This window comes from Pteropus medius, unplaced genomic scaffold (assembly GCF_902729225.1).
Source record: "Pteropus medius unplaced genomic scaffold, Ma_sr-lr_union100, whole genome shotgun sequence".
Classification (NCBI taxonomy): domain Eukaryota; kingdom Metazoa; phylum Chordata; class Mammalia; order Chiroptera; family Pteropodidae; genus Pteropus; species Pteropus medius.
This window is the reverse complement of record NW_024355990.1, coordinates 9,012,582-9,034,782: the sequence shown is the minus strand read 5'-3', so window position 1 is coordinate 9,034,782 and position 22,201 is coordinate 9,012,582. Positions and strand designations below refer to the sequence as shown.

General features: G+C 37.5%; 1 long non-coding RNA gene across 2 annotated transcripts in view; it reads right to left on the bottom strand.

Moving 5' to 3' along the window:
* LOC120600110 (uncharacterized) overlaps nucleotides 1-22,201 on the bottom strand; it is a 30,973-nt gene that overhangs the window by 5,762 nt on the left and 3,010 nt on the right. The window contains exons 2-4 of one of the 2 annotated variants that reach the window (XR_005652102.1): nucleotides 19,434-19,596; nucleotides 15,317-15,410; nucleotides 12,413-13,290 (exon numbers count right to left, since the gene is read on the bottom strand). This is a non-coding gene — a long non-coding RNA (uncharacterized LOC120600110). Of the gene's footprint in view, nucleotides 1-12,412; nucleotides 13,291-15,316; nucleotides 15,411-19,433; nucleotides 19,597-22,201 lie in introns of those variants that run through there. The other variant, XR_005652103.1, reaches the window with a different exon arrangement.

Here is a 22,201-nt window from a genome sequence, read left to right as displayed (position 1 = left end):
TTTCTGGAATCTACCAACCTGGAAGCTCTCTGAACCTTCTCTTCTTGGGGTTTTTATGGAGGCTTCATTACATACGCATGATTGATTAAACCATTGGCCATTAGCGATTGATTCCTCCAGCCCCTCTCCCCTCCCCAGAAATCAGGGGATATTCTCTCTTGGTTCCCCTGGCAACCAGTCCCCATTTTGGGTAGCTTTTGAAAAGTCACCTTATCAACATAAATCCAGTCGTGTTAGAAAGGGACATGTTATGAATAACAAGGCGCTCATTTTACCTTCATGACTTTGAAGTGTCTGCAGAAACTGAGGACAAGAGACCAATATCACAACAAAAGATGCTCCCATTGCTCTTATCTCTTTGGAAATTCCAAGCCTTTGGGGAGTTGTGACCCCAGGAACTGTGGATGGAGACCAAATATATATGAGAAATAGATTCTGATCATATGAATGACCAAATCTATATTTTTCCCATAAATCACAGCATCGCACTGTTGTTGAGGGCGAGGGAGTGAGACAGAGAAACGAACCATTAGCCTCACTCTCTGACGGATACAGTGGTTCCAGGGCCAGTCTGAATTGAGGGAAATGGTCCAAAGGTTGCATAAACAGGTGTTATGTACTGTGAAAAAAATGTCAAGAAGTCACTGCATTATATCAGGTGAGAGAGAGGCACTCGAGCCTTAGCAAAAGCAGTAGGTTGGTAACTAAATACTGTGGGGGAAAGAGATAGTATAGCATATAAGAGTTACAGAGCCACCTTAGAGGAAAACAGCTCAAAAACAATAAAAAGGGGTAAAACTGACCTAAGGAAAACCATCAGAAGGTCCAATACAATATAATTACAGAACTAAGTAAAAAAAATTTTAAATAACAATTAATAGAATTGTCATTACTGAAAACTGAATTACTGACATAGAGGAGCTTCAGATAATCAAAGTGAATGCATATAAAAAGTACAGAGAATAAAAGAATAAAAGACACTAAAAGATCCAGAACACAGGCCAATGTAATCTAATAATTCCTCTCTATGAAATAGGGCCCCCATCAAGTGGTATGGAAGACGTATTTGAAAATATAATTCAAGAATACACTATAAAGAACATATCTCCCAATTAAATAGAACACATTTTTGTCCTAGTTAATCTGATAGAGCATGCTCAAATCCAATACAAAGATTGAATCTCAAGGATAGAAGAATTCTTCAGGCATTCAGGCAGAAAAGGCAAATCATCTTCAAGAGGAGAGAACCCCATTCAGGAATCCCAAGACAATGAAGCAAAGTAAACAAAAGTGCTATTCAAGGTGTGCACTTATTAGAAATGCAGAATCTCAGGCCCAGTGTCTGGCCTACTGAATCTGCATTTTCAGCAAAGTTCTATGGCGGGGGTGGGGGTGGGGGTGGGGGTGAGGGGGTTGGAGCTGGAGATTTCTACACAAGCTAAAGTTTGAGAATTAGTAATCTACAAAGCTCTCTCTAAAAGAAGGTATTGTCAGGGATATTCTGTTTCAGTTAGTATGTCATTTTACTTAAAAGGGCTTATTTTCAATCGTGAAATTAATAGCAGCCATGAGCCTTTCTGAAGTCTTGATAACAAAATTCAAATGTCTTAAAGAATTCAGGAACAAAGAAGCAAGAAGTGAAAGCGTGGTGTTGACTTTGAATCTGTATGAACAGAGAGCAAAAGCATGAGAATTATACGTAAAGAGCTGAATGTGGACCTGGGTGATGTAAAAATGATATAATTCACAACAGGGAGGATGGGAGGAAGACTATCCCTACCTTTTACAGCAGACAGTTGATTAATACTTTCAAAATTCAAAGTACGTAGTGTTTATTTTAAAGCATAATGACTCCAATAGCTTAATATTTTTAATGTTTACACCTGTGCTTTTTAAAAATTAACCTTTTGAGACATATTTTAGGAAATGAGTTTCCCTGTGGTAAAAAAAAAAAAACGTGAAGTTCAACAATTCCTTCATTTTCACTTCCTCTTATTTTTCTTACACTGACTTCAAGAAAATTTAATATTTTAATTACAACAGCATTTATAGTTACCATTTTTGCAGAAGTATTTAGATCGTTTTCTCTTTCTATCTACCTATCCACTATCAATATTTTATCTGTCCATACATAAGAAAGAAGCATATGCATCAGTGTTGTCTAAAATGTTGTTTCATTTTGACGACATAAGTTTTTAAATGCTCATGTTTTTGCATTTCTTGCTTATCTAAATTACTTCAAAAGAGTATGAAGAATTTTTAAAAAGTAATATAACAAATATGAGAAGATATAAATAGTTACTTGTAGGTGGTGGAAATAAAGCTGATTATTTTTTCTTGGATTTTTATGTATTTTTTATTGCAAAAAATTTTATCCAAGATTTATATCGGAGCATCAAAGTCCTTTTTTGACTTAAAGTAGATATTTGCTGATCCCTCATACTCAGGCTTCAGTTCCGTTGCCTTGAGCAGAGTAAAGAAAGAAGCCAAGGACCAAAGCACATCTAAAGGAGAGTGCCTTAGAAAGAATCTTCCCTCCATGTTAACTGGGATCCCCAAAAGGCTACATTATCAGGGTCAGCTGACCTCCCAGCATCCCAACCTCAGAGTTGCTGTGGCATATGGTTGCTTTGCCATAGCATGGGGATAAAACGACCATTCTTGCCACAGACCAGTGTCCTGCAGATCTGCACCCTGAATATGTAGAGCTGGGATAGGCCAGGGAATCCCAAGCCTCCAATCGGGTTTGAGGTGGTCCCCAGTTGGTAATGCACATAGGTACTATCAGACGTGAATGGCAGATCTTTTTAGGAGGAGGCCACCATCATCATAGGCACAGAAGACAATGACTAAGTACTTCGCCAGTGATAGCCAAGACTCAAGGTAACAAGGCAACATGAATGGTAACCAGTTGAAACAGTCCCACAAACAACCAGATACAGATTATAAAACAAATATCCTCAATGCATTCAAAGGAATAAATGATAAGCTTGGAAACATTTACAGGCAGCAGGAAACTAAAAGAGTGACCTTGCAGTTTTAAAAAAGAACCATATAGAATGTTTCAAAATACAAATGTAATAGCTGAAATTAAAAGCCCAATAGATGTTAAGAAACAGATAAAACAAAGAAATGTAATAGCTGAAATTAAAAGCCCAATAGATGTTAAGAAACAGATAAAACAAAGTAAAATTTGTTCTTATGGCTGTCCAGATATCACAGTACTCCTAATTTAAAAATCAATCTTTCCCCCACTAATTTTTAACATGCCTTTATTATGTACAAATTAAACATGCAACTGGATCTTCCCCACTGACCTGTCTATTCATACACCAGTACCATGAAGGTTTAATGGAAGAAGCTTTATAACCAAGATTCTCAACCTTATTAATATTGACATTTTGGACCAGATCATTTTTTTTTTTTTAGGGGCCTCTTTTCTGTGTATTTTTAGCATGATCTCTAGCCTTTATCAAACTATATCCAAACACTGCTGAGTGTCCTGGCAAGGCAGCGGGCGGGGGGGGCGGCACAAATCAAACCAAGAAAAACTCCATTGAGAATCTCTGCTCTGGAAAATATTTTACTATCTCACAATGTTCCCATTGGTTGCTCCGCACACCAGGCTGGGAGCTTCTTGAGTGTGATCTGAAACCAGCCTGTGTACACGGAGGGCAGGGAAAGACGGAGGGAAAAGGCCAGACCATTCCAGATTGGTAGGTGGCAGGTTTAATAAGCAAGAGGACTCACTCCCAGGATTGTCTGGGGAGACCGCAAGACGAGTAGTTTTCCATACGGCCCGCCCAATCTCAAAAGTTTATAGTGAGGCCTTAATTGGTTCAGTCATGGACATAGGGAGGCTTACCCCTACCCGGGTTTAGTTTTGTACCCAGTCCTGAAATTCTCAACACCACATTTCTATCTCCAGCCTGTGTCCTTTGGTCGTTTCTAGCGTGGGGAAGGCAAGTGGAGGGAGCTCAGTCCAAGCACAAGTGACGGAATGGACCGGACCCTCCAACTGCCTCGCTCCAGCTCTCCGGTCAAACCAGTGGTCTTGATGGAGGAGGTCACCGAGAGAATGACCCCCGAGCTGGCCCCAAGATATCGGAGGCTCCTCACCCCTTCCCTGTCCTTAGAAAGTACACTCTGCCCACCATTCCCACACCGGGAGCCATTTTCAAGGGTGCAGCCTTGAGACAGCAGTGTGTTGCTGAGACCATCTGGACAGTGTATGTGACTGAACCCAGTTACAGCCTCTACATAAACTTTTAGGATTCTGGCAGCGGGCTTGGAGATCTACCTGTGCACGGTCTCTCAAGACAAGCCTTATAAGTAAGGTCCTTTGCTTCTTAAACCTGCCACCCACCAATCTGGAACGGTCTGCCTCTTTCTTTGGTCTCTCTTTGTCCTCTGGGGGTCTGTTTGGGAAGCAGCAGCTACCTTGCCCCTTTGTTCCCAGTCAGGGACTTCCTGCTTGTTCAGTTCTCCCCAAGCATTTTATAACCCAGGTGTCTAGTTACAGATGAAAACATAACAGTATTCCTGTTGGGATTGCATAACATTTATAGGCTAATGAAGGGAAAACTAAGATCTTCATGATGTTGAGCGTTCCCATCCAAGAACATGAATATTTACATTTATTCAAATCTACCTTTCTGTCTCCCAGGAGTGTTTTATGATTTTCTCATGTAATCTTTGGATATCTCTTGTTAGGATTTGCCAATATAAAAGTAGTCTCTAATATGCAAGCTATTGATTTGGTGTGTTAATTTTAAAACTCACTTTTTCACTCATTTTTAAATTGTAGTGTTTTTCCATTGTTTATTTTGGGTTTTCAAGTTGTATACATCATCTATAACAGCTCTGACCATCAGAAATTCCTGTGTTGAGAGGAATGTTCGATGTCTACGCTGTCCAATATGGCAGTCACTGCCCACGTATGGCTGTTAAACACTTGAACTCTGGCTAGTGTGACTGAAGAACTGAATTCCAAATTTTCTTTACTTTTAGTTAATTTAAATTTAAATAACCACATGTGGCTATTGGCTACCATATTGGAGATATATATATATTTCTTCTTTTCAACCCATGTGCCTTGATTGCTATTACCTAATTGCGTTGGCTAATACTTCCGACACAATGTTAAAATAGGAGTGGAGATTGCAAGTATCATTGTTGAGTTTTGTGGGAAAGCCTCTAATGACACTCCACTAAATAACATAAATGCTGATAACAGTGTGTGTGTGTGCGTGTGTGTGTGTGAACAACGCGCCTGCATGTAATTCATGTTAAGTATCCATAAATTAGAAAGAAAAGGTATTAAATGTCAAATGTCTTTTTACATCTACAGAAATTATTATATCATTTTCCTTTTTAGCACTGCAAATGTGATAAATTTTGGCTTTCCTAGTACTGAGTCACCCTTGCATTCCTGAGATAAATTGCGCTCAGTCATAATGTTTTGTCTACTGGTCTCCTACTGTATGCAATATTGAAAACACCTAGCAGTCTCTTTGGCCACCTTTCTTTTTTTCTCTCAGGTACCCAATATTTTATTTTAAGTCTTTTTAATCCTAGCTAGGACCACTGAGAAGATCAGCAAGCTTAGTCTACCTTTTATCTGAAGTCCCAATTCTTCACCATTTAAAATACATAATTGCACCATATCTACAGTATAATACTTTCTTCCTTGTAACTTATTGATTTTTAGTACTACAAATTAAGCATATACTTAATGCTCACCACCAGTCTTTATATCAATGTCTTCCCAGTCTTATTTCTTATCTGGAGCTCACTCTGGTACATTCCTCCGAAAGAAATCTCTCAATCCCTCAATCACCCTCTCTCTCTCAATCTCTCTCTCCTCCTCCCTTCCTTCCTCCCTCCCTCTCTTCCTGCCTTCCTTCCTCTATCTTCAGGTTCACTGATTATTTCCTCTGTCATCTCCATTCTTCTATTGAGGCCATCCATAAATTTTATATTTAAATTTATAATATATCAATATTATATTTTAGATTGTATTTTTGTTTTAAAAATTTATTTCTCTTTTATATTTCAATAAATTTCTTATATTTTGATTCCCTGTGAACAGGATTCCTTTTACACTTAGTATTGTTACAATGTTGCTTTTAAGCCCTGCTCTGATAATTCTAACATCTTGGGGTTGGCATCACTTGATTGTCTTCATTTAAAGTGGATCAAATTCGTATGGCTCTTTGTACATAGAATAATTTTGCATTGTATCCTGGACATTGTGGGTTCTGTTACCTTCCTGCACAGTGTTGACATTTACATAGGCAATTACTGGGTTCAACTCACACTGCACATTGTCACGCCTCTGTCGGGTGGTGCGTCAGTTGAGACTGCCTTCAGTTTGGTCCCAGGGTGAGCCAGAGACTTAGCAGGTTTTTACATGGACTTTGGGGTCCTCCATTTCTCATTCTTTCCTTTTTGGGATTCTTTTCTCACGCTCTGGAAGCTCCGACTGGCCTGAGCCCCTTCCCTGGTTCACCCGAGCAGGAAGAAGAGGAGCTTTCTATCGGAGGTTCAGCCTTCCTGCAGTATCACCGGACCTGTAGATGCCCAAAGGGTAAAGCTACGAAAAACAAAAAGTGGAAGCTCCCACTGAGCCAGACACATCCTCCAACTATCAGCGCATTTCCAAAGTCTGTCTGCTTTTGCTTTTTTTTTTTTTCGTATCTCACTCAGGATTTCTCTGGAGGAAGGCCAGGGACGCTGTAATTCCACTATGTCAAAGCAGTTTCCCTGGATGGGATCTTTGGCGCGTTAGTATTGTGAATTTATGTAGGTTACATTCCTCAAGTATCATTAGACATGATTAGACCTTGTTAACCTAAAAATAAAAGGCCTTTTAAAGTGGGAGGCAACAAGCATTTATTTAAGATCAGAATAGCTATTCTGGAAGCATTGATTCTGGCAGAAGACCAAAAATAATGTTCCGATTAGGAGACAAAGGCAAGGGGTATTTATGAGAAAGGGAAGGGGAACAATTACATCATAGAAGGAAGGCATTTGTACTGATGCAGATAAGTTGACATAGTGACACTAATTCTAAACAATGTCCTTTAAAATTTTCAGTCCAGCAGCCATTAGTCCAGTAGTTATAATATCTGCTTTCTTGTTATTCTTGTAAACAGTTGTTTGGGATACAGTGTTACTTCAGGCCCAGCCCAAAAGTTGTTTTGTGTCGTTTTAAACTTCCAAAGGTTTGAGGCAAAAGACGTTCAAAGCAATTCCTCTGGGGTGGCAACTCCGACTCCATGTTAAAGTGACTCCCTTTATATATGTATATTTTTATAACGTTATCCTGTCATGGCTTCTTACACACACTAATGAATTGAATACGGCAGAATCCTTTCTAGTTTTGGTGAGTACCTGTTCATGATTTTCGGGTCCTCCTGTTACCAAGGTCATCAGATGAGACATTACTTGCCTTGTTTCATCCCACACAGGTGGCGATTCCACGTGGACCTTGCAGATTTGGGCGATGTACACCCAAAGTAGGACTTCTGTAACAAATTACCACAAACCGAGTGGCTTAAAACAAGAGAAATTTATTCTCTCACAGTTCTGGAGGCCAGAAATCTGAAATCAAGGTGTTGGCAGGGCCACGCTCTCTCTGAAGGCTCCCTTCCTTCTTCTTGGCTACTGGTTATTGCTGGCAATCCTTGGCGTTCCTTGGCTCGTAGATGCATCACTCCGATCTTTGCCTCTATCCTCACATGGCCTTCTCCCTATGTGTCTTCTGTGCACCCGAATTTCTCTGCTTTATAAGGATACCTGTCATTAGGCTAAGGCCCACGTTAATCCCATATGACCTCGTCTTAACTCGATTGCATCTGCAAAGACCCTATTTCCAAATCAGGTCAAATTCACGTTGGGTTAGGACTTGAACACTTCTTTTGGGGAACAACCTGCAACAGGTGTTTTGCCCTCAACAGATCACGTTAGGAGTAGATGGGATGGAGATAATTTGTAATCTAGTTTTTTCTAGAGGTTATCCATGGATTTTTGGTCTGCTTTCCTAGGTTTTTTTTTTTCTTTTTTCTTTTTCTTTTTTATTTATTTTTTTGGTCAGGAAAACTGGAGAGATCCCTAAATGGTGAAAACATCAGAAAAAATAATAGAGTGAATTGCATAGGTTTTGTAATGGGAGAAGGCGTGTTCTAGCAAGGGAGCAAAGAATAAAGAACGGGATGGAGAGACTAAAAGCAAATTTGCCTTCAGTATAAGTATCACCCAAGACACAAATGAGCCCTACCTAAAATAAGTAAATGCTTATTTTAAAATTAATTAAAGATGGAAGTGAAGACATTTACAATATATATTATAGATATACATTTCTAATTATATTTATTTTATATATAGTAAAAATATTCTAAATGTATGGAATTAAGTGATTTGTATAACATCATATGAATGGTAAAATAGAATCCAATCCATTATGTTTTTCTAGGCATCAAGTAGTAAGTTTTACTTATTTAACATGTTTCTTTTAACAATGAGGAACAATTAAAACAATAATATTGAAAATTTTTTAAAAGGACAAATATCCGAGCTCTCCTACTATCTTAAGACTAAAACTCTTTTTTTTTTTCCATTTGGAACCAATATTTTTACATATTTGCAAGAAATCAAGGTTTAAGCAAAAAATAAATAAGCAGTAGAAATTGTGTATAATTAAGGAATTCAGTTATAAGAAATTTAATTGCTTTGAATTTTCACTTAGAATGAAATCCGTAATACCCAGGGGAATTTTCTAGGTCTTGTCAGCTGCTCCTTGGAATCTTCCTTCAGGAATTGCCAATATTGGTCTTGTAACTATTCTGTTTTCACAAAGGCATATCATGTAATTAAATACCAAGCCTGTAGTATAACTGCCCAAGCTAACAATTAGGCCTCAGACATTGTTATCAGCCATTTCACTGATATCAGTGAGTTTAAGGTATAACAATTACAAATTGAATAAATAATTTCTGTGACTAACCATGATTCACAATACATAGTTTACCATCAAAGTCTGTATAAATTTGATGCAAAAGATTATCCTCAATTAAGACACAAATGCGCTGAAATGAAATCCCCCAGTGATGTAGCAGAGAGGCAGATGTGCGTAGCAGTTAAGAGTGAGCTTTGACTTTGACAACAGCTGGCTTCGGATCTGAAGTCCTTTTTTTTCTGGCTGGTCAAGGTACGTAAGTGGAGAAAATACCATTTAATTCATAGGTTCTTGAGTCTATTACAAGACCAAAACAATGCCTGACATTTTGGCCTTCAGTTATTGAATTATTCAGCTGAATGTTGAATTGAATATTGAATTCTTCAATTGTCAAATAACTATTCAAACAGTAGTAGGTACTACAGAGATAATACTCTATAAAGTATGAGGTTGACTGTTGACTCAACTGGTCCAAATCTGGTCGCTTGAATCTTCATTGTAACCATTGTTCTGATCTACCATCGTACTTACCTTTAAAAATACTCAAACGGGCACTTTCAACCTACAACTTTATCAATGATAACAGCAATTAGTTGTCATAAATGGTAAAACTCAAAACATGAAATTATGCAATTTACCACACATTTGACATACACACACACACACGTATAAGTAATAGAAAGAATTAATACGTAGTCATAGCATAGTATGGTCCAGAACTTAATTCCAGTCCTTTATAAATTAAAATTCAAGCCGATGAGGGGAATGTTTTGCTCTGGTACCAATTTTCCTCTTCTTTTATTGTCCAGGATCTGATACTGTTCTGTCTCCTTGTTTACATTGATCTACGACAGATTTGTCACTTTTTTGCTCCAGGAATGTGGATCTCAGACTACGATTACGCACAGTTCATGCACAGTCTTGACTGATGGTATTTATATTTTATACTGGTTTTTGAACCTCCTTAATTTAAGATTTGTTCTCTTCAGAAATACGTAACTCTCCCAAGCCGTCTGGTGCAGCTGCCTCCTGCCCTATGTGTGGTAATTCACACATTTGGAAGGTGACAGCAAGGAAGGCTTCGGAGATCCTATTCCATTTCATCCGAATCTTGAACCGTGTATTGGCGGAGGGCATTCCAGGATAAGGAAAAACCTAAAAGCGTTGAGAACACATCTTGCTCCCACCAGTTCAGTTAGCGGGAAAGGCTGAGGGACACAATAAACCAGGAAGGAAGTAAATAAATAAATGGGTCAAATTTTAATATGTCAGATAGTGATGAGGGCTATGGTAAAAAATAAATCAGGGGAGATGAATTGAGGCTGTGATTTTGAATAGAGTTGTCAGAGAAGTCCTCACTGTCAGAGGCTGATATTAGAACATAGACTTGAAAGATGAGGGAGCAAGCTATGTGGATACCTGGGACGTGGGGACGGGGAGGTTGTCGGTAGAAGGAATTGACAGAAGAAAGTCTCAAAACAAGATGTGACAGGTGTTCAAGGAATAGCAGAGGCACTCAGTATAGCTGGGACAGTGAGCCCAAAGGGTAAGGTCAGACAGGCTAACTGGAGTGAGGAGGAGGGTGGTGGTTAGGTGGGTCCTGAAGGCCACTTTTAACTATTGTAATGACTGAGTAGAATGGGAAGACATTGGAGGATTGTGAGCAAAGGACTGACATGATATGACCTGGTAATTAAACGTGATAACTTTGGCAGCCGTGCTGAGAACAGCCTGAAGAGGGGCACATGTTCTTCTAGGGGAGAGAAGGCGTGACTTGGACCAGTGTGGTATCTGTAGATGTGGGGGGATGTGCTGGATGCTGCACAGAGTTTGAAGGTGATTTTATTTAACTGGATTTGCTAACGGTTGGGCAAGTGTATGAGAGAATGAGAGGAGCTAAGAACATCTCCAAAGTTTTGGCATGAGCAACTGGAAACATGGAGTTGCTATTTACTGAGATACGTTGTGTGACGATTGAATTCCCTGCCCAAATTACGACACTTTTGAGAGTAAAAGAGAATGCTAGGTACTTGTGAAAACATGTGAACAGGGACTATCTTGGAAAATCTGTTCATCCTGCAACAGTGGCTTTCAATCAGACATTTGGCAGTGTCTGAAGACATTTTTGGTTGCCACAAGTAGGTGGCTGATGCTAGCACTCAGTGGGTAGAGGCCACAGATGCAAAGGACAGTACCCTGTGACCAAGAATTACCTGGTCCAAATTTTCAATAGTGCCCAGGCTGAGAAAGAAAATTAGAAGTCCAGGTTTGCTGACGTGAATTGAAATGAAGATCAATGTACTTGGAAAGAGAAATTTTGAGGATGCCTACATCTTCATTTGTTTATCACTTTTATCCAGCCGACTTTAAAAATATATACAAGGCCATTTACAAAAAAAAAAGAAAAGAAAAGCAAAGCATTTACCCCTGAACACAGCCGCCAAGTATTAAGGAATTATACATTTGAAAGCTATAGAACTAGTTAGCCTTAATATTGCCACCAGGGTTTTATTGGAACCCTCGCCTATTCCTCAGCTGGCCTTTCTTTTACCAAAGGCTCAATTCAGCTATAAGATCATTGGTGTGTGGCTTCTTGGATTTCCAAAGTATACATACAAGGAAAAGAAGTTCAAACGCAACTTTAAGGAAAATGGTCACCATGATCTCCACCCACCTAAATGTGGTTAGCTGAAATTGATCTTACAAGCAAAATTCCTCCTATTCACACCAGACGGTAAGCCTCTTGGAATGAACAAGATTATCAAGTGAGATGCCCAAATTCATTCTTATCCCTACTCCATATTCCCTCCAAAGCAGAATAAATCAATAAATAATGAAAACAACATTAAAATCAGTGGCAAAACTCAAGAGGCTGACTGCCTCCTTTTCCCACTTTATCTGTTTGGATAATCTCTGAAATTAGAGTTAAAACCTCATACTAACTGAACTAAAAGCTCTTTTAGTCCCAGTTTAGATGCTTAAAGTTTTAGTCTTCCCTTCTTCCCCTCCCCCCCAAATTTAGTCATTGAATGAAGCAACTCCGATAGTTGGATGTATCTGAATGAGCCTGTTGGTTTCTGAGCAGCTGCAATCTGAGAGTAACATTCCAGCTATGAAGCTAGTGCAGCAAATGAAAACTTTCAAAACCAGCTCCAACTTCCTACCTTCATTCAGGTCCACAAGATTCATACACTCAAACCCTTTCCTGTCTCAGTTTTCCTTTGTGCTCTTATAATGGGGTCCTGAGCTTTAGCAAAAATGGGCAAAAGAGCCTTTCTACTTGTGCCTAATTATTGAGAGGGTGCCCGCGAGGTTTTCTTTTTGGTAGAAATTATAACGAGGCTTACTTAGTTTCACAGTAGCCCCTTCCTCCTCGTACTTTACATGCAGGCACACAAGAGCATTTACAGCTATTACAGAACATGAAACTGGGCAAGGCTAGAGTGTGTACACATTCAGAACTCTGCCCTCTCTGTGGAATGTGACAGAAACAAGTTTAAGCAGGACTATGCCCCCAAAGATGGGGGAATTTAAGGGGGTGAGCGTGGAGAGAGAACTCATTCAGGTCAGATTTCACGACAGGTAGGAAAGCTGTAAAGTATCTGTGCTTCTTGCAATCCATGGATTTCCACATTGGATTATTTGTCAGGCAGCTACGAACATTTAAACGTGAACACTGTTTCTATGTATATCGTGAGAGAAATAGTTCTCCCTCAAGGCACCGTTGGTACAATTAAAGATCAAATAAAACCATGTAAACATTGAAAAAAAAAATGGGCAAGCAAAGATACAGGCCTGCTTGTGAACTTGGGGAATCTCCTACATCGCTATTGTGTGCTTAGATCCTACATCGCTATTATGTGCTTGGGTGCATGCCATGGTCATGGATAAAATCAGGAGGGGGGTCCAAATGTGAGACATGCCTGTGCGCGGCTCTACACTTCTCCCCAAAGTAAAACAAAACAAGCAAAAGGGCTATGAGGTGCCAAAAGGATTAATACATTGTCCTTACTCGACCTTTCCCTCACTCTTATGTGAAGACAACAGGTGGTTCATTTCAGTCACACAGAGATTCTTGTCCTGATCCTGAAACCTAGACTGAGGATCATAAACAGATCAATTGGACACCTATTTTTCCAAGAGTAAAGGATACTCCTGTTCAGCAGCCGATGCCCAAATCCTTTCAGCCCTCCATCGTCTACAATACTTACTGTTAATTACTACTTGTCAATGCTTGTTAAGAACTGTGTACATCCACTTTCTGAATATACACGGTGGGCATACTTCCTGGGACTCATCATAGAGACTGTAAATCTGGCACACTTCGTTATCTAAATGTTACAAAGTGAAAATAAATCTTTTCTTGCATTTATAAAATTCGGGAGTGCTCATAATCTTCAGAGTAATTGGTCTTTGTTCCTGGAGTATTATAAGCACATTGCATAAATTGCCTGTTCCAGTGAATACAGAAATAGAACTAAGAGTTTGCACATATAGCATCTTGAAAAATGATTTCATATTACTTGTTGTTCTGCTTCCAACGCATTATACAAAATTGATTGAAGGGATAACTGGAATATCATCCACCAAAACTCGGCTCTTCATCTCTCTTATGACTTATTTTTAAAATGCTGATTTTAAGACATAAGGCTCAATTCATTTTTTTGGAAGGCGCACTGATAGGTATTTGCTCAGCTCTTGCTGTAAAAACTTTTTCTTTGAAGAATTCTCAGTCACTGTGAACATGAAATCTTAAAAATATTTTCCTTATCTATTCAAAATGAGCACTGATCATAAATTCCTAAAGTAACTCATTCAGATAAATTAAAGTCAAAAGTTTAATGTGTACATTTTTAGTTAAGTCAAAATTTAGCTTTAGAATCCATCATAACTAGAGAAAATGGTAATAATATTGTGGAAGGAAAGCAATAGAACATTCTACCTATGGGCTGAAATTTTATTGAATAATTACCACAATTTTAATATAATCCTATCTATTTTTTGAAATTATGCAGATTCTCACAGGATGATTTTCATGTCTGGACTACTCTTAACATTGAAAAAGGAAAATACTCATTTTCTAGGTAAGTTTTTTAATGCATTATGATAGAAAGTAAAATAGTTTGGATAATAAAAAAATTATCTAATTTTTTTTTTGTAGTTCTTTTCCTTTACCCCTGCCTAATTCCAAACAATCCACATGGACCATTTTGGATAGGTACTAAACAATTTTTTTAAAACATAGAATCAGTTAACAAATCTTAAGAAAAATTTCTCCATTTTTAAATAATAATAAAATATCTCTAATACATGCTTAAACCCCCTTACTATTTAGTTATAAGGTAACTAAGCCACTGGGAAAACATATTTTAGTGATTTTAAAAATATGCCTAAATTTTTAAATTGAGCTGATTAATTAATGAGTTAAATAGCAAAAAGACAGCAACCACTAGTAATGGTTACAAGAAGCAAGTTAATACAAAGGTAATGAATATAAGAAACATAGAGAGAAAATAAATAAAATGGAAGGATTTAGAATATTTAGATCCTGATGCAATCAAATGCTTGGAAAGAACCAAAATAATTTTATCAGTATATATCTTTAATAAGGAAAACCAAATAAAAACTAATCTTTGAAGCCTGACAACTCTTTCCACCTCTCATTAACCACCACTATGCCCCCTGCTGTTTGCTTTGTTAATCTATGACATGATACCGCCAAAGGCCTACATAATTCATGATTTAGCTATTCAACTGTCCCTTAAATCCACTCCACACTGTGGAATGGAATTGTTTCTTCCAGATGGCCTCCATTTCCTCTTAACAAGCATCCAACAGTGTTTTGACTGGCTACAATAATAAAATATTTCTTCTCCCTTTCCCTTCCATTAAACTAAGTATTTCTATTCATATTTCCTTATGTCGTGGTAACATTCTTCTAACTTCAAAGCTTTCTTAGCTCTTCTTAAAAGGATTATTTCTTATCATTTGGTAGGACACATGTTCTTACACACCAGTCTTCTATTTCCAATACAGTATCTTCACTCTCAAGAAAAGAGCCAATGCTTGGCAATGCTTGGCATTAATTCACTTAATCTTCTCAAAGACCCCATGTGGACAGCACTATTTTCTTCACCTTTATACAGACAGAAACTGATGCATAAAGAAGTGATCCGTTTAGCCCAAGTCAAAGAACTAGTAGTTGGAAAAGCCAGGAGTCCAGCCCAGGCCATCCGGCTCCAGACCCAGCGCTTTAATCCCCTGGTGAGATGGCCAACCTACGTAGACATCGCATAGCCAACACCTATGAGCAACTAGAAGTTAATGGAAACTAATGCTAGAGTTATGTCAACTTACCTGCTTCCACGGGATGCTGCAGAGGAAAATGGCATCTTCCAATGGTTTATTCTTGGTCTCTGACACTACTTATCTCTACCAAATTCTTCGAAACCTAAAATTGGGGACCGAAATTCACATTTACTTAAATTTTTATAGCACATATTTTTTCACAGTATTAATGCACTAATTTGCAATAGCTGGTATCCCATCAGCTTACCTATCTTAAGTCCTCAATCAACTGTTGAGTTGAATAAAAATGACAATTATAAATGGAGTCGAGATAACAAAGAAGCTTCTTTATATCCATGTGTATGAGATAGGGACAATCATGTTCCATGAAATAGACCTGAAATTATTTAACTTAAAATTGATTACTTTGCTTTTCGTGTATTAATTTAGTGTTTGAGGTGTAAGGTAGTAGTAGATCAAATACACTCCAAATTATCTGCCTTTTATTTTTCATCTATGTCTGATCATATCCACTAATTTTCACAAAATATTTGCTTATAATATACACAGTATACTATCATTCTGAATTTTTCTACCTTTTCCAACTTAAACTGCTTTTAACAGAACACTTGACTTTAAGAAATAGTCATCATATCTGACTCCTCTTTTAACATAAACTTTTTAAGACCGGGAGGATAGGAGTTAATTTAGTTATTGAAATTCCCTTCCCAAATTAAATGTGAATGGCTGAGAAAAAAACTATCAGGAATCCTCAGAATTTTTCATGTAACATCTGTTTATTCATTATCAAAAATGGGTTTGAAATAGAACACATGAAACATACACAGAAGTGCATTGAAGAGCACCATCAGCCAATAAATTCCATGTGTTTTGAGTCACCATTGCCCTTACAAATAGTCCATGACTATTGGTTATCTAAAGACTTGAAATAAGTAACATCTTTATAGAACACAGGCTTTATGTATGCATTGGGAAGTATATTAATATATTGGCAGCATCCACATAGGTATAATCTTGTTTTAATCATATTTTCAAGAAAGCTTTGTTTCTCCAGTACTTAATTTTAAATATACAGAGAATAGCTAGTAATGGTTTTAGTTTCACCTTGGTATTGCTCCTAGGTCAACAGCATACAAATTAGGTCACTTAAAAATGTGACAATGAGGATTCTCAGTTTGCAAACTAAAACCGTGCCTTCAGCTACCAAATTAAAATCTCAATTAACTCGATTCCTCCAGTGTTGATGAACAAAGAAACAGGTATTTATAAATACAGGAATAAATAAAGCAATGTATTTTACTTTTGAGGTGCCTTTTTGCTCACATGGTTATAATTTTTTTATACTAGCTTAGTAGTTAGATGTCATAATCGCACTTTCTTTCTTGATTCTACTGATAAAGTCACAAACATACTGTACTTCAGTTTCCCTAGCTTTAAACTGAGATGCACTTTGGTTTTTGCCACTTCATTAAGATGGAGTAAGAACTAACATTAGGAAGTTCATAAATCCTTTAAAGATTTTTTTACATAGCATATTTTAAATTATGACTATTTTAAGCTCTATTTTACCAAAATGAATGAGTCATTAAAAGTTAAAAGCCCAGAATTACATTTCTTTCACAAAGCACTACCTGGGCATTAAAAAAAGAAAAATTCAAATGTCTATTGAAAACCTGTAGAACAGCTTCATAAATCATGAATCTCATGGAAATAAGAAAATTATACACAAAATGGCCTACATTTTTCTTTGAAACATTCACAAGCATTTCAAAATTTATTCACAGTACCAGATGGTATTGCCATACTCTGCCCAGTTTCTGTATATACAGTAGCACCCGATTTGGTAATATGCCCTCCCCCCAAAAGTTTTGTAAATGCATTTTGATATTTATTCGGGTTAAAAAACAGAAACAAAAGGATAAATAAGGCCCTGTAAAATGAAAATCTCTAGTCATCTTTAGTAAACCTGCAAGCTTTTAGGTTCTCATTCCTCACCTAAATGTCAAGACGGTAAAGGGTTCCAAAACAGACTTCCAAAGACTTCCCGAGGCAGCAGAGTACAATCTAACATCTCCACTGTTTTACTCCTTATTGTGTAGGGTACAGAATCATGAACCGACATGGAGCGTGTAGCTCATGCTGCTGCACCATAAATAGATTAACCTTAACTTCTTTATGGTAGGAAGCCCAACCTATAAAATACCACCAGATGTTCATTAGATTCTCAAATAGCTACTTTCTAATACCGTACATTTACGTAATACTTAAAAAATACTATTTGGTTATGCAATATGTTAATTTAAGACATATTGTATTGTTTTTGTGAGTTTGGCCAATAAATGAAATTATTAATTTATTTATCTCAAAAGAGTAAACATGGAAAATTAGTAGTATCTCCTACTTATCTGCCATATGCTGTTAATAGTAAAACATTACCTTTGGACACTATTCCAACTGGAACAATTTAAGAAAAAGTTAGTTTATTATGTTGACTAATTATTTCTATATCACTGTAGTTCAGACAGGTTCTTAATTTTCTGTGGACTTTTGAACTTTTTCTGTAACTTGCATATATCACCTAAAATATTTCCCGGAATATTTTACAATTTTTAAAAAAAGTACAGGTCAGTATGACCTGAATTATTCAGTCTGTGACTGAAGCTCAGAACCATCTATTAATATCAATGTAAACAGATCAAGGAGCCTTGAAGGGCACAACACTTTGTCCTATATCAGTGTTTCTAACTCATCCTCATATAGTACATTTACTGAATTGTCACAGTGTATTGGCTAAGGTACAGAGTGTAAAGGGGATATACAGATTTATTTTGGACTTTATAACTCCTAAATTGAGCTTGTCTCATTAAGAACTAATATAAAACAAGGGAAAATGTTACCAGATTACTCTTAGCCTGAAAAAGGCACAGTTCTAAGGCATCATTAAAAGTTACCTAGCTTAAGACTAGATTGCATGGCTTAAAGGAAGGAATCAGAAGACAAGTTTCTACATCTGCAATCAAGACAGGTTTAAATCATGTTTTTTCATCTTTCCAAGTAAAGCAACAACATGTGGTGATGATGATAAACTGGGGTGTTGGGACAACCCATTTCACAATGTCACTGTAAGGACGAAAACGATATGGTGTATGTGGAAAGAGCTTGTTATCCTTCAAATATTACTAAGATGTTAATATCATCTTCAGGATTTTAAACTTCTCAAACCACGGATTATACTTTTTCCATTTTCTTTACCCCTACCATGCCTGTCATAAGTGGAGGTTTTAATAAAAGTCATAATGGAACATAATAAAGTGGGGGTGCTTCCCTCTTCTCTTTTCTTTTGGTCCTTGGAATAAAAAGATCTGTGAGATGTGTGTTTTTATAGCTGGCATTGCCTGTATTTTATATTTTGATTTTTCTCAATCCTTCTTTAGTATATAAACTTTAGTATTTAAACATAGTAAGACTTGAACATCCTGAGAGATATGTAGGAAAAGGAAAATAGATGGCAAGTCAGATATAGTCAAGGAAAACTGAGAACTAATTTTTTCTTATGTTACAAGGTTCATGATTCTTATAATAAATGCTTAATTTAATCAATCTATGGAGAAATATTTATAGCAGGCTTGCTATGTATCCCCTGCTGTTCCATATACAATCTCCAGGGTGTTCAAGAGTATTCACAAGAATTTTACAGTGTAACGGTAGAGTGAAGACTTTTGTATTTCAAACTGTTCAGGTATAGGGGGGTTCCAAAAGAACTAAGTACCTTTGAAAATGCATTAATCAGTAACTGGGGTTTGTAGGAACATGCAGTCGTGATCAATTTATAAAGCAGGATGTGGACACTTATTCTGTAAAGGGCCAGATAGTGAATACTTTAGGCTTTGTGGGCCAGACGGGTCTGTTACAATATTCAACTCTGTTATAGTTCAAAAGCAGCCATACACGATAAAAAAGTGGATGGGCACAGCTGTGTTCCAATAAAACTTTATTAACAAAAACAGTAAGCACGATGAACTTGGATCATGAGCCATAATTTGACATCCTCATTATAAAGAAATTCTCCCAGCTCTCTTTATAATTTAATAAATATTCAGTATGTGCCTTTCATGTCACTAGGGCATATGTCAATCACCCCTCTGATGCTTTTGTAATACATCACCTTTGACAATTGAAATGGCAGCCCGGACAGGATTCTTCATTTCTTTAAGGCTGAAAATAAGGATGCAGTACAAACATGAGGTTCTGGGGTATTCTCTCTGGAAAGTTACAAAATGAGACATTTGGGGATCTGGTGGCCAAGGTACAATTCCTTTTGAATCACCCTGTAAAATAAAAATCAGTAGTTAATGAAATATGGACTTAATTAGGAATGTTACAGAGAAGTTCCAAGTTTAAGTGTAACTTGAAACTCACATATAGAGCAAAACTGGTTATTTGGTTTTCTGTAGAGCTCTGACTTCTTCAGACTCTCAGAAGCCAGATGGGACAGGACCATAGAAGAAAATGAGTGAGTGTTGTATGAGAGAAATATGTGCACACATACACACATGCATATACTTGTAGGTGTATGTGTGTGGGAAAAAGAGATTGATTTGGTTAGGGTGGAAGGAGGAGGGAAAGTATATGCATATTGATTCAAAGTAGTTCACTACCTGCCAGTGCTTTAACACACCACACAGGTGTTACACTCACACCCTCCTAGGATTAGTGCTAGGCTGGAATGATTCTATTCTTACTTTCCTAGAAACTACATCATTTGTCAGTCAGCTCATGCTGATATGTCTGGCCAAGACTCACTATGGTTTTGGGGTAAGGTTGAAACAGCCCCACAATGGAGCGCTACATGGCTCCTTAATAGCTAAGAAACAATGAACATTCATATTACACATTTATCATTCAATGAGAATATCGTCCAGTGAGGACTCTGGATAATTGTTGACATTTCCATAAGATACACCAGACATTGTTAAATTTAAAAGTCATTGATAATAATTTGAAAATCTAGACTCTTAATAGGAGCTTACTAAAGCATTAGCCAAAACATTTTTATATAACTATATATCATAATTAAATAAAAATTCTTCTTCCTAGCAAATCCCTATGCTGCCATTTCTTTAACTTTTATCAAAGAACACTAAAAGACGCTAATCAACCTGTTTTAGATGAATCCATTCACCAGGTAATAAATCTGACAAGTATTGATTGAGCACATATTATGTGTACAACATATGCTAGGCCTGGGCTACATGATAAAGATGAAATTGTCTCTGCCCAAGCTTAGGCTCAAAGGACAAATACAGACACACAACCAGGTGTGTCCAAGGGAGTAGGTTAGGAATATGCAAGGAACAAGAGATTTAGCAGAAGAGATAAGATTTGTATTCATGTAATATTACTACAAGATAATATGAAACATATAGCCCAAATTAGCTAATGAATGCCATCAGAATTCAAAGGGGAAGACGCTCTTTTATAAGACAGAGGGATGTGATCAAGGATAACTTTATGGAAAAGGTGACCTTGAACGCTGAATGAAAGGTAGAATTTAGAAAAACGAAGACCTAGGAGTGGGCCAGAGATAGATGAAGACAATGGCATGAGTCAACATACAGAAGTGGCGACATGCATATTCATGTCTCAAGTAAGATAAGTAAATCCTGTTTTGACCAGGTTGTTTAAACAAAGGTGGAAGTAGATGAGTGAGAGATAAAGCTGAACAGGTATGGCAGCGCCAGACTGGAGAGGGCACTGGAAGCTAATTTATTTTGGGATTTCTAAAATTTCTGCTGACAATCGTAATTCATCATGATACATTTTAACTCAGTAAAAAGAAAATTTGTACTTAAAGATATCATACAACTTCAACTCATCATCCAGTCCCTTAAACGAATCCCCCACAAGCTTCTCCCCAATATACTTCATTATAATGTACTTATTTATACTTTAATTTTCTAGAATCTAGAAAAGTAGATATTCAGACTTGAACTTAGCATTAACTTTGGTGCCTTCTTTCCGCATGTTGCTGACATCTAGTAGATGCTGTTGGAAAACATAAATGTCAAGTGCAGATGAGTATTGCTACCTAGGCAATAGTCTAAACTGTCATATAACAGGTCTTGACTCATCTCTTATGTGATATTGTTATGATGGCCACTGGTTATTTTGCCAGAGCAGGAGATCAGGAACCTTTCTAATTCCTGAACAGAAAGATATATTACCAATATAAAAAATAGAATGTATGATCACAACTATTTTCCTTTCTTTAAATCATTGGTGGTTTTAGTCAGACATGTGAGCTGGGCTTAGCACCGGGGACTGTTAGAACTGGAAGAGGCCTTCATCTGACCCTCCTTATTTTAGTGGAACAAAAAGAGGTCCAGAAGAGTGAAGTGACTTGCCTTAGGAGATGCAGCTAATTTCTTCTATGGCGAGGAGTAGAACACGCATCTCCTAGATGACAGTGTTTTTCTCACATCAAAAGTTACATCTTAGCTTTAACTTAACTTAAAAAATAGAGCATTAGTAACTTCTCATGGTGTCACTATGCAGCAGCATTTCTCAAGCTCAGCACTGCTGACACTGACCAGATAAATCTTTGCTGTGGCAGCTTCCTGTGCACTGCGATACGATTACAAGCATCCCTGATGTCTACCCGCTAGATGCCAGTATCACCACCCCTCTGGTCATGACAACCAAAATGTCTCTAGACATTGTCAAATGTACCCTGGGGGGCCAAATCACCCCCTGCTGCAACACCCTACCCCCATCGCCTTCCATATCCCACCTACACCTCTAGAATAAATTCCTTCAGAGCCAGTCTGACCTAACCTAAGGGCCTCTTTCCAAGAATCTCATACCTCTACCCTGACAGCACAGGGCCTTCCCCAGGTGTTCTAGTTTCCCCTGTAGGTGTTTACTCTATTGTTG